The 11,857-nt window shown below is 47.0% G+C and overlaps 1 long non-coding RNA gene across 1 annotated transcript; it reads left to right on the plus strand.

The window, feature by feature from the left end:
- The first annotated feature begins 1,452 nt into the window (after positions 1–1,452).
- Positions 1,453–4,687, plus strand: LOC130540542 (uncharacterized). Its single transcript, XR_008954532.1, has 3 exons — positions 1,453–1,716; positions 1,948–2,058; positions 3,630–4,687. It is a non-coding gene; the product is annotated as an uncharacterized LOC130540542 (long non-coding RNA).
- Positions 4,688–11,857: the final 7,170 nt, after the last annotated feature.

An 11,857-nucleotide genomic window follows, 5' to 3' on the forward strand; every position in this document is an offset into this window, starting at 1 on the left:
GAAAAAACAGGGTTCCTCAATTGGAAATAGATTCCTGCCCTTCCGTAAGACTTGGAAATGGGAGAATCTGTGTGTGAATTAGGTCACTGTGGTATAGAGAAAGAAGTTGGGAGAACTCCTCTAACCCTTTTTTTTTTTTAAGCACAGGAGCATGGTTTGTATAGCTGGTTCACTGGCTATTATACTGGAAAGCAGAATGAGTGGGTCAAGACAAGTAGAGGTATAGCTAGCATCATAATCACAATAGGGCCGGGCACAGTAGCTCACACCTGTAATTCCAACACTTTGGGGGGCAGAGCTTTGAGGACTGCTTGAGCCTAGGAGTTCAAGATTAGTTTAGGAAACATAGTGAGGCTCCATCTTTACAAAAAAAAAAAAAAATTAGCTGGGCATGGTGGTGCATGCCTGTCGTCCCAGCTACTCAGGAGGTTGAAGTGGGAGGATTGCTTGAGCCCAGGAGGTTGGGGCTACAGAAAGCCACGATGGCATCACTGCATTCCAGCCTGGGCAACAGAGCGAGATTGTCTCAAAAAGAAAGAAAATAACTAATCACAATAATAACCAATATATATCATATTCTGGACTCCAAGCATTTTATGCAGCATTGTGAAAACGATATTAGTACCTTTCTGATGGCATTGTTAGCAGATTAAATGGCACAAATGAGGAAAGTAATTTCTCTAAGGCCCAGAGATGTTAAGTAATTTGCCCAAGAGCACACCTAAGATGTGGTAGAATTGGGATTTGAATTCAGGCCCATGGGCTCCAGAGACTGTCCTCTAATATTGGACCATGATATGCAGCTAGCAGGCCTGGTAGCTTAAAGGGAGGGGCAGGAATTGGAATATAACAGGCGAGGCGCACAGGCTCTGGGTGTTGGGTCTCTCTTGGTTAGACACCAAAGACTCATTCTGCAGCCTGAGTCTCCTCATCTGGAAATGGGGATAATACCTACCCCAGTGAGTTATGTAAGGCACTAGCACAGCCCTCCAGACCCAGTGGGTGCTCAGTGCACCATTGGAGAGTCCCTTTCCTTTTTTCCTTCCTCCATATTTTGCCGTGGGCCACTCTGTGGAGAGGACTTTCCTGCCCAGGGAAGAGGGAGATGGCCAGGATGACTTTGCTATCTGTGACAACTCTAAGGGAATCCTGGTTCCCTAAGCTTTTGCTGGATGTCAGAATTCCAGTGCCTCTCCACTGTGCTTTTCATTGGCAGAACTTTAAATGATTTTATAAAACTGCAAATGTACAAGGTAATTGAGTCTTCTGTTTTATTACCCTGAGCTGCCTGGACCTTGCCCGGCCTCCTCCTCACTCACCGAGCCACCGGAATAAAGTTGGAAGTGTTTGTGCTGGTAATATATAGGACTTAATTAACGTGGCCTTTTATAGCATTTCCAATGGAGGGTTGGAATGAACTTTGAGGCAGCTTGAGAAAGGGAAAGGGGGGCCTGGGGTGAGAGCGTGTATGTACATACAACACTTGATGTTGGTTTTTTCTTTTGTTCTTTTCTCCAGTACTTTAATCAGCATTTAATGACCCAGTCGAAAATTCATTGTTTGGACCCAAGCACTGGTGGGAAAGGCAGGAGGGGAGGCCTGCCTTCCTTCCTCCCTCCCGAGCCCTACAGCAGGCCATGGAGTGGTGAGCGAGTTCGTACAGTGCCAACCACATTCCCAGAAACTTCCAGCAGAGGTTAATCCTGCTTCTCTCAGGTAGGAGACAGTGAATGGATATTAACAAATGGACTCCCTGTGTTAGCTAATGCCAGTCCCTACTCAACCTAGGATGACTCCAATGGCGCATGTCCCCATTCCCAGGCCCTAAGGCTGCGCTAACATGCTATCCTGCCTGCCCCTTCATTCTCCACCCTGCCACATTCCCACTCCTTTCCCCTCCCAACACGAAGCCATGCCTGAGCTGGACACCCTTCCATACCAACCCAGGAAAAAGTGATTCAGCTCCGGTCCACCCTGGGTGCAGCGGTCCTTCTGCCAAGATGCCTTCATATCATACAGCTATTATTTTCGGGAGGATTCCAAGTGAGGGCAGTCAGGGTAAGTGCCTCTCACCAGCTGCCTGCTCAGACCATTGATCCACATACCCTAGCTCATAAATCCTGCCCCAACACTGCATAGTGGTTACATCATCCCCAAACCTCATGCAACAATTCGATTTGGAAATAAAAAGGCAGGTGTTAATTGACTCACTCCCTCTGCCCCTTTGTGGTGCCCCTGACCCTCGATAGCTTTTAACCCTGCAGTTAATAAAAGTTTTGGGCCCAGCCCTAGCACAGTTCCTCATTCATTCTTTCATAACATCAGCAAATTCTTCCTGAGTGACTGTAATGCACAAGTCATTGGCCAGAGCCTTAGGGAAGAGGGTTAGGTGGCTAAAGATGAGCAAGAAGCATTTTAAGCATTTCATGCCTTAGGAAAGCCTACAGAGGAGGCCCACAAATAACGCAGATTTGGGCAGGAGTCCTGTGGGCCTCCAGAGAAGCCAGAGTTTTAGAAGCATCTCCAGCTGTTGAGTTGACTGCTCTTGAGTTTGCCTGTTCAGCACCCATCCCTCCTACAAGAGCAACCAGATTCTCCTTTGGAGAACCCACATCTTCACTAAATCTATGTGGTTCCAAATGTGGTTGAATGTCTGGGGTCCCCAGGAGTCAGCCCATGAGTAGAGCTAACCATTCAGGGCAGGTTAGTCCCCAGCCACAGTGATCATTTCAGCCATGGGCATTAGACTTGGGCTGGGCCAGTGAAAGCTATTGCTGCAGCTCCTGGGAAGGAGGAGCTCTCTTTTTCCCCTGGGACTGGCCAGAAGTAAGCCTGGAGCTGCTAGTAACCCTCTTGCCTTCACCTGGGAGAGGCTTCAGGAACCTGAGAGTGAAGCCAATCACTTCATTTGCTCCCGAGGGACAGCCTCTGACTTCAGGCCCCTATTGTCTCCTGCCCTGCAATGAGAAGCTCTTGGTTTTTAGGTGTGTTTATTACCCAGGCCCAAGAGACTCTCTGTCTCCCTTCAGCTAGTCTGTGCCCAAGCAGAATATCAAGGAACGCAGAGCTGAGAAATGGAAAGGAAAAGATGGTTAAGGATGTTGGATGGCTGCCAAAGGTTTCTTTTTTTTTTTTTTTTTTTTTTTTTGAGACAGAATCTCGCTCTGTCGCCCAGGCTGGAGTGCAGTGGCTCGATCTCCGCTCACTGCAAGCTCTGCCTCCTGGATTCATGCCACTCTCCTCCCTCAGCCTCCCTAGTAGCTGGGACTACAGGTGCCCGCCACCACGCCTGGCTAATGTTTTTTCTATTTTTTTTAGTAGAGATGGGGTTTTGCCGAGTTAGCCAGGATGGTCTCAATCTCTTGACCTCGTGATCCACCCATCTCGGCCTCCCAAAGTGCTGGGATTACAGGCGTGAGCCACCGTGACCGGCCTGGGGGCCCTTGTTTTTCAGGTTTGCACTTGTGCGACTCTGAGAGTGGGTGCCTCCTTACATTTTGTACCCCAGGTGCCTCTCTCCTCTCCCTATTCCTGGCCCTGCTTAGGCTGCTGGAAGTCCACCCCTATCTGTCCCTGAACCCAGCCTGAAGAATTCAGAGTTGATTGCTACTGTCTTTCTTCCCCCACAGGTGGGCTTGGCCCATTCTCTAGACTTTGGAAGGTAATGTTCTATAGAGGCCTGTTCTGAAGCTTTACCAGGTCAAACCGGAGAAGAACCCAACAAGTAACTCATCCCAGCCTAATTATTCTTCAAGGGCAATCAACCTACAGCATCCAAGCACAGAGAAATCAAATCCATGGAGAATCTTCAAATTAGGCTCAGAATCCATTTGGGTCACTGAATTTACTGTTATTAAGATCTTAGTTGTGTTCAACCATGATTTGACATACCTTAGAGTGAGAAGATATTCTTCCTGGCCTCAGACTAGTTGAAGGTAGAGAGAGAGACAGGCCCTTGGGTGTGGGGAGACCTCTCCTGGGATAATACACACAAAAAACCAAGAGCTGCTCACTGTGGTGCAGGAGACAGCAGGGCCTGAAGCCAGAGGCTCTGTGTCCTTGAATACAATGTTTTACTCCTCTGACCCCTGTTACTGTGATTTGGAGAGGCAGACAATATAGGATGGGCTTTGCAGGCAGGGAGGTCCAGTTATAATCCCAGCTCTTACTAAGTTGGGTAAGACTCACTCTGAGACTTAGTTTCTTCTGTCATCTCTCAATAGAATCATAAAGGTACTTTCCTCTTAGTGTTGTTTTAAAATTCAGTAAAATAATGAAGGCTTAGCACAGGGTCTGATGTAAATTTTCAATGAATTATTGTTGTCAATATTGTTCTGGAAAACAAGAGGGCATATTAGAAGATGAAAAGTACTGCCAAGCATTGAAGTGCCAATTCTAGATCCAGTCTCAGCCCTCTGAGAATGGATATCATTGTTTTCAAGCCATTCAGAAACCAATGTGAATTGAACACCTAGTATGAGCTCTCTGAGGGAAGAGCCAAGTCATGCATTTTTTATCTTAAGGGGTCTTCAATACCTCTAGCCCAAAACAGTATCTCCATCAGGATTCTTCTCTGATAGTGTTCATTTCTTTTTTCTCAATGGATGCCTTAAAAAAAAAATCCTACAAGGAAACCTGTACTCCTCAAATACACCACTCAGGTGACCATTAAATCATTTACATTGTTAATTTCTTTTCAGATGTGTGTCTTTTTCCCTAGTTACATCATCAGGACCTTGAAGGTAGGGACAGGTCTTAGATTTCTTGATGCCCCCATAAATCTAGGTACAGAGTAGGTCTCTGGACATCAGTATAAGGCCCATGAGCCTGTAGCTGCCCAGGTGGGTGCTGTGTGCCTGGGCGTGGGAAGGACAAAAGAGAGGTCACTAAAGGGGTTCCTGGGAAGGAAGAGCCCCTCTGACTTTAAAAGGGAGCCCATACACTTTTTGGACAACTGGAATAATCAGAAAGCTGTTTTCGGGGAGGCAGCAGCCAGAAAAACCTGGGGCATTGGGTCAACCAAAGCCCTTCCCAAGGCTGCAGTGACTGCAGCTAGTTATCCCAGCTTCCCTACCAGCCCCAGGGCTGCAACTGAACAGTGTTGGCTTCTTAATAAAAACAGCACCAATGCAAAGCCCTAACTTCACTGGAGAAATAGCCCTGCGCCCTTCCATCCATTAACATTTTGCACCTTAATGCGGCCATATTTTGGGAAAGCCAATTCATATTGTCTGAGTAGCTTATTGGTATGCAGCTCTGGTTAGGGGTGGGGGATCCTGGGAGGGGGGCACTCTGCAAAGGGGTTTTCATTAAGCCTCAGAATGTTCGGTATATGCCCCAAAAGGGGGGCGGTACTTGGGGGACCTAGAGCAAGGGTGATGGGCTTGTCCAAAAGGTTTGTGTGTATGAAGGCTTGACCATTTCCGGGAAGTCCCACCGTGACTGCCACCCTTGCTCACCCCCAGCCCACACCAGAGCAGGGCCACCCACTCACCCTTTGGGTCTCTAACTTCGAATTTCCCAAGCAGACCCTATCAGGCAGCTCTTCTCAGATAAAATACATCATCATTTGCTCCATTAGAAAATAAATGTATGGCTATATTATGGGATTTGCATTCCATTACCTTGGTTTGCATGCCATAAAACATTTATTACACCCTTGGGCTAAAGTCTTAATAATGACTGGGTGTGAGGCACTAATGTGGTGCTGGTCTTGCTCAGGAACCAGAGATTAATGCCTTTTGATGTCACTCAGCTAATAGTTGTGCTCACCAATTTGTCCCATCAGAAGACATTAGAGTCAGGCCCTGTGCGAGGGTGGGGGAACCACTGCTCAGCTTCAGCTGGGAATCGAGGCTCCCCGTTCCTTCCTTCCTACCTGGTCTTGTTCAAAATGGCTGGAATGAAATCTCAGTTCCCCCTCTTCAATCTCTCATTCTACTTCTACCCCCACCCCAGCCTTGGCCAAGTCCCCACCCCTGGGTGTGAAAGCTACAAGGAAGGGTTTAAGTGTCTGCCCTCCTATTAGACAGCAGCAGAGGTGGCAGGAGTCTGTGTGTGGTCATGGGTGTGTGTGTGCATGCATGCATACACACACACACACACACACACACACACTTCTCCCTTCCCTCTTAAGGAATTGCTTTGCCAGTCCTGCCAGCTGTGGAAGCCCAGCAGCCCAGAAGAGGAGGCTCCAGTCCACCTTTACCCCACAGCTAGGCTTAGTCACAGCCCCCAGCCCGGGAGACAGGCCCAGGATGGAGCTGAGCAGACCTCTGGGGCTGTACTGTGGGTCTTTCTTGTTATCAGCTGACTTGGCTCGAGCAGTCCCTGTGGCCAGGCCTTGGGGAATGTCCTCTTGTGAGTTGTTGTGATTCTCTGTGGGGTCCAGGAGCATCCTTCTCAGAGACCGGAGATGCCCCCCACCTCTTTTGCTCAAAGCCATGGCCAGGAAGTGACCAGTTACTTAACCCTTCTGTCTCTGTTTATCCACATGGAAATGCTGGCATTTGGCATATGTGTGTGTGCTGTCTGGATCCTGCAATGTTCAGGACAGTCTCGCCCAGCAAATAATTCTCCCGCATTCCATACAACTTTTGAAATGCCCACCCAGGTCGCTGTGTACTCCACAGCCCTAGGGGGCACTATTCATTTCCATGATGAAGTAAATGGCTGTGCAGTGCACAACCTGCACAACCATCAGCGAGGTCCTAAGTTTGACAGTCATCCCAGTGGAAAAACCTGTTTACAGTGACCAGAGCTCTAAACCTAGCTGTTTTACATATAAGCACTGAGTATTTTTGCATGGCTCTAATATACACTGGATTTTCTAGGATTGCAACTTTTGTGACAATTGAGAAGGAAATTGTCCTCTGTTCTGCACAGATCCTTACCAAGAGTTGTGCACCATTTCAGAAACCACCATTCATGCAGCCATACTGTGGCCCTTAAGTCACCAGGATGCTGCCCCATGGCAGGTGGCACTGACTATAGTCCCACTGGGAGGGTTTGTCTTTAGGTGCAAGCATTCCACTTTTTCATTATTCCTGAGCATTTACATATTGAAATACATATTTTATTATAACTGACTTTCCTTTGATTTCTCCCTTATCTTACAAGTGGGTCAATATATTGACTTTTTAAAAAATTCCATGGGTAGGTTGCTTATGTTATCTCTGCTTTCCATTCTGAGATAGTAAATGGGGCATGACAACAAACCTGGTAATAAAAGAAAGCTGTGGGTCTGATGGACTGGGTGCTGAAGCCAGAGAATTCCAGCCTCAACATCTCTAGGAAGCCTCTTCTGACCACTTTTACCGCAAACTCCCACCCAAAGCCTGCTTTCCTTCCTCCCTGAAATGAAGTACTTCATTATGCCTACTTTCTATTTTTTTTTCCTTGATCATCTCAGGGACAATCATGTCAACTGTGTCCCAAGAAACACAAAAGCTCTCTAAGGACAGCCTTGAGGTGGTCACTGTTCATGGCCCTGACCAGGCCCTGGAGAAAAGGACACTAGCTTGGTGTGCTAATCTGAAATACACAAGTCTGGCAGCGGTAGGGCCCCTGGGAGCAGAAACCAGAGACAGGCATCCACAGCAAAGTAATACAAAGTCCAGAAAGCCCCATCACCCAGCTTGAGAGAGCTGGGGCAAAATAGAGGGCCCCAAGACTCTAGAAGAGACGTTTCATAAGTCTCATCAAATTAAAGACTAATTAGAAAAAAAAATTTGTGGGAAATCATTGAAAAACAAGTAAACCATCCAAAGCCTGAGACTGTTTAAAAATAGCTTATTGGAAATCCAAAGACAGGACATGTTGAGGAATGAAAAGAACATCTTGTGTGGTAAGATGGTGACTTTAAAGCGACTTCTGTGGCAAAGAGGCATCCTTTGTAAATGGGCAGATTGGCCAGGCTCAGAGAGCAGGTTTAGGTAAGTTAATGGATGATAGCACCATAAAAGGTTATTAAGGGGAACTTGGCTCCACTTAGGAGCAGCACTTGTGATATCTGGGGGATGACTGCGCATTCTCGAGGCAGAGTCCTTGTGTCCTAACCTGAGACAGACCGTGGGCCCAGAACCTGGAAGGAAGGAGGCACTGCTGGGTCTCGGGTTATTTCTAGGGGTCCCCCATATGGATGCAATAGTCCATCTCAGTTTTTCCTTTTCTTTCTTTGAGACGGAGTCTCGCTCTGTCGTCCAGGCTGGAGTGCAGTGGAGTGATCTCAGCTCACTGCAACCTCTGCCTCCCGAGTTCAAGCAATTCTCTGCCTCAGCCTGCTAAGTAGCTGGGATTACAGGTGTGTGCCACCACGCCCGGCTAATTTTTGTATTTTTAGTAGAGACGGGGTTTCACTATGTTGGTCAAACTGGTCTCAAACCCCTGACCTTGTGATCCGCCTGCCTTGGCCTCCCAAAGTGCTGGGATTACAGGCGTGAGCCACCATGCCCGGCCCCACTTCAGTTTTTCAAAGAAAGAAAAAAGAGAAATGATCGGATTCAAGCTGCATTTTTGGAAAGTCAATTTTTAAATGTGTGTGTATTTCAGGTCAGAAGAATCATGAAAGAAAACCCAGTAGGAGTATAGTGGGTTGACTTCATCCCTGGGTTCCAGACACTGCCTGAGTTCATGTCCTAGCCTCACCACTGCATAGCTGGGTGACCTTAAGCAAGTTATTTAACCTATCTGTGCTTCAGCTTTCTCCCCTCTGGAATGGGGTTAGTAATATTACTTTGCTGGCTTATGAAAATGAAACGAGTTAATATGGTATATGAAAATGCTTAGAATAGTGCATGGCCTATGGTGAGTGCTCAGTAACTGTCTGCTTAGGTTGTTGTTACTTTCAAGAAAAGGGCCAAGTTGTATTAGTTCCCACTCCCTTCCTGCTGATTAACCAATGAAGGGTGGCTCTGGGAACATAAGGGAGGAATCAGGGCAGGCATACGTGCCTCTCGCTTTCCCAGAGGAGCCCCAGTGAGGAGGTCAAGTGCTCTGGTCCTGGTTCTAAATCCACTGTTTAGAGTAGCAAGTACATTTGAAGTGGAGATTACCCCCTTGGCCGCAAAGATTCAGTTAGTAGGTGACAAGGAGTGACTGTGTCACTATATAGTTATCTACATAGGTAATCTGTGCCCCCAAAACATTTTGATCAGAGAACATCGTGCTTAGGAGGACTATTCCCTCTAGGCCATGGCAGCAAATAGGTTTGAGCTCTTTTGTATATACCATTGCTTGATAACAGCTGTGGGCTATATCCTATTGGGGATTCTGAATCCACATCTGGATGCCAGGGAAAGGGTGCCAAGATCAAATAATTAGTGATGTCGGCCAGGGATACAGGAGACAAAAGTGTCAGCATTGGCTGGAGAGTAAAAAACACCGTCTGCTCATAATAGCCTGGCTAGAGGTAGCCTGAGTTCCCACATCCCGAGCAATGGTGTGGCAGGATGGTGATTGCCTGCTACCAAAAGGTAGGCGACCTGACTTTTCAGCTCTCCTCCATCAGGTGTGGGGACCCTGGGTGCTTCACCCCACTTAACCGCTCTCCCTTTGTGTCCCCACATGTAAGTGCCTCAGAGGGACATCCAAGGGGTACTGGGGAAATTGTAGGATGTTTGAACTGTACAAGGTCCTGGAGGCTGTAGCAGACACAGTGCCCCAAGGCCTTTGCCCTTACCATGTCTGTGCTCTGAGGCTGATTCCAGCCACCAGCATCTGTAGTTCTTTGAGAGCTTTCTTCAGCCTTTGGTCTGCCTTTACAAGGCAGGTTGGAAGCAGTCCTCAACCAGTGACCAACAGGATCATTGTGTAAATATCCTAGCTCCTTTGTCCCGCGGGTGAGATAACTCTGAGATGTAGGTTCTACAACGTCTCCCAGAGTTTCCCAATGGGAGAGAGCTCCAGGTACCCGCACTACTAGCTTGCTTAATATATCTCTTACTGGCTCCTCCCCTTTCCTGATTCACTTCCCACTCCTAGGGTCACCTCCCAAATCCTCATCTCAGAATCTGCTTCTGCCAAACTAAGGCAGAGGTTAGCTGGCTGCACCACTTTGTGTTACTGAAGCAAGATAATTGCAAACACACTTGCCCACCAGAAGGGCCTCGTGTGAAGGGCATGATAAGTATCCACCTAGCAGGGCCTACAAACAGCCCAGAAAGAATCAGAACTTTTGCATCATTAGGAAGAACTTCCCTCCCCCAGCTCAGGAAATTGTCTCTCTACCCCCCTCCCAGAAAATCTTGTAGCCTGTGATGAGACCTCCCTCTCTGGCTTCTCTCTCACCAGCTGTCTGTTCCTAACAACCCCACCCACGCACGGGAGCCTCTCTAACTTGATATTGCAGGATGCTGTCACTTGAAATTAATTGCAACTAATTAAAAATGATCTGGTTAGGACAATTGCACAATGGTGCTCCGGAGACTGCTTCATTCCCAGAGGTTTGGTGGCGTTTGTGGCTGCTGCAGCCCTGGTCTGCCGGACGGGGCCATACATCATCGTGTCATTTTACATTGTTATTTCTCTGAAAGCAGCAATTTAAAAGACTCTCAGATGAACCTTGAGCAACTTCGTGCTAAAAAGAAAAATGTTACTGTCCAAGATATGTAAAATATAACATATAGGCTCAAAGAAGCCTCTTGACATGAAAAGAGGCCTTAAGTTTGTGCAGCGATTTGCATATAATATATAATGTTGTAGTAAAAGGACACACAAAGCAGAAGGTGGCTGTGGAGCATTGATCCTTATCTCCTTTGTTCAAACTGGGTCACCTACTATTCCTGGTTATTATTTTATCACAGCCATTCCTCACATAAGGTGACAGGACAGTATCTAACCTACAGGGTTGCGGGGACTGCCACACCTCCCCCTTATTTAGTGGAAGACCCAAGGGTCCTTCCTGGCTCTGATTCTGAAAGCATTTCAAGTCCTGCTTGGCCCTGCCTTTTTCCAAGCTGATCCCAGGAGCAGTAATTCTCTTAGGAAGAGCCACTTATTGGGCTTGGGGAAGGCCCAGTAAACCTCGAGTTAGAGCATTGAACCTCGATAAGCATCTGGAATGCCCCCACACGTCACTAGGAGGGAGTTCAGGCAGCTCAAATGAATTTTGACCCCATGTCCTTGAGCTACAAATCATTCCTCTTAGGCTACCCACTGCCCTGTCTAGCTCTGTGGTCTCCATGGTGCCCTTCAAACCTCTCTGCATCAACAATACAGGGGAGAAGCAGGCATTTGCACAGAAAGTGGTATGTCCCAAAAGCATTTTCCACAATTATTCTTCTAATGCTCTGCGGCTCATTCTGCAAGTTTAAAAAATAAGCAGATTTTCAAGGGTACCAATAAGAATAACAAATCTCTGCAAAACAGAAAGAGAAGGGTTCAAAAATAAAAAATCAAGATCTTTAACATTAAAGATCCAGGAATAGAAAGGAATAGACAGATAAGATGAAAGGAGAAAGAATAGTAAACAGATATGCAGATAAATCTTATGTAATTACTAAACTTTGGCTCTGGGCTTCCTGGAGGCCAAAGCAAAGAAGGAAAATAAGACATATGATTACTTACAAATGTTACGCAATTTTTAAAGAGAAAGCAGACCACCTTCTTAGCAGAAACAAGGTTCTTTTGCATGACCTCATGCGGATCATGTACCTGGCATCATCCTCCACAAACCCTCATAGTTAAGGCAGGGGTAAGACTCACGGAGATCCCTGCATTGGAAATGGATGACCTGGCAAAGCCAACTCTCTGGGAAATCCAGGAGATATGCATCAAATAAGTGGTTTACTAATGGATGGTTTCATTCAGGGGTGAGACTTTAATACTGGAAAAGTGCAAGGACTAACTCTAACCTGAC

This window comes from Pan paniscus, chromosome 8, assembly GCF_029289425.2.
Source record: "Pan paniscus chromosome 8, NHGRI_mPanPan1-v2.0_pri, whole genome shotgun sequence".
Classification (NCBI taxonomy): domain Eukaryota; kingdom Metazoa; phylum Chordata; class Mammalia; order Primates; family Hominidae; genus Pan; species Pan paniscus.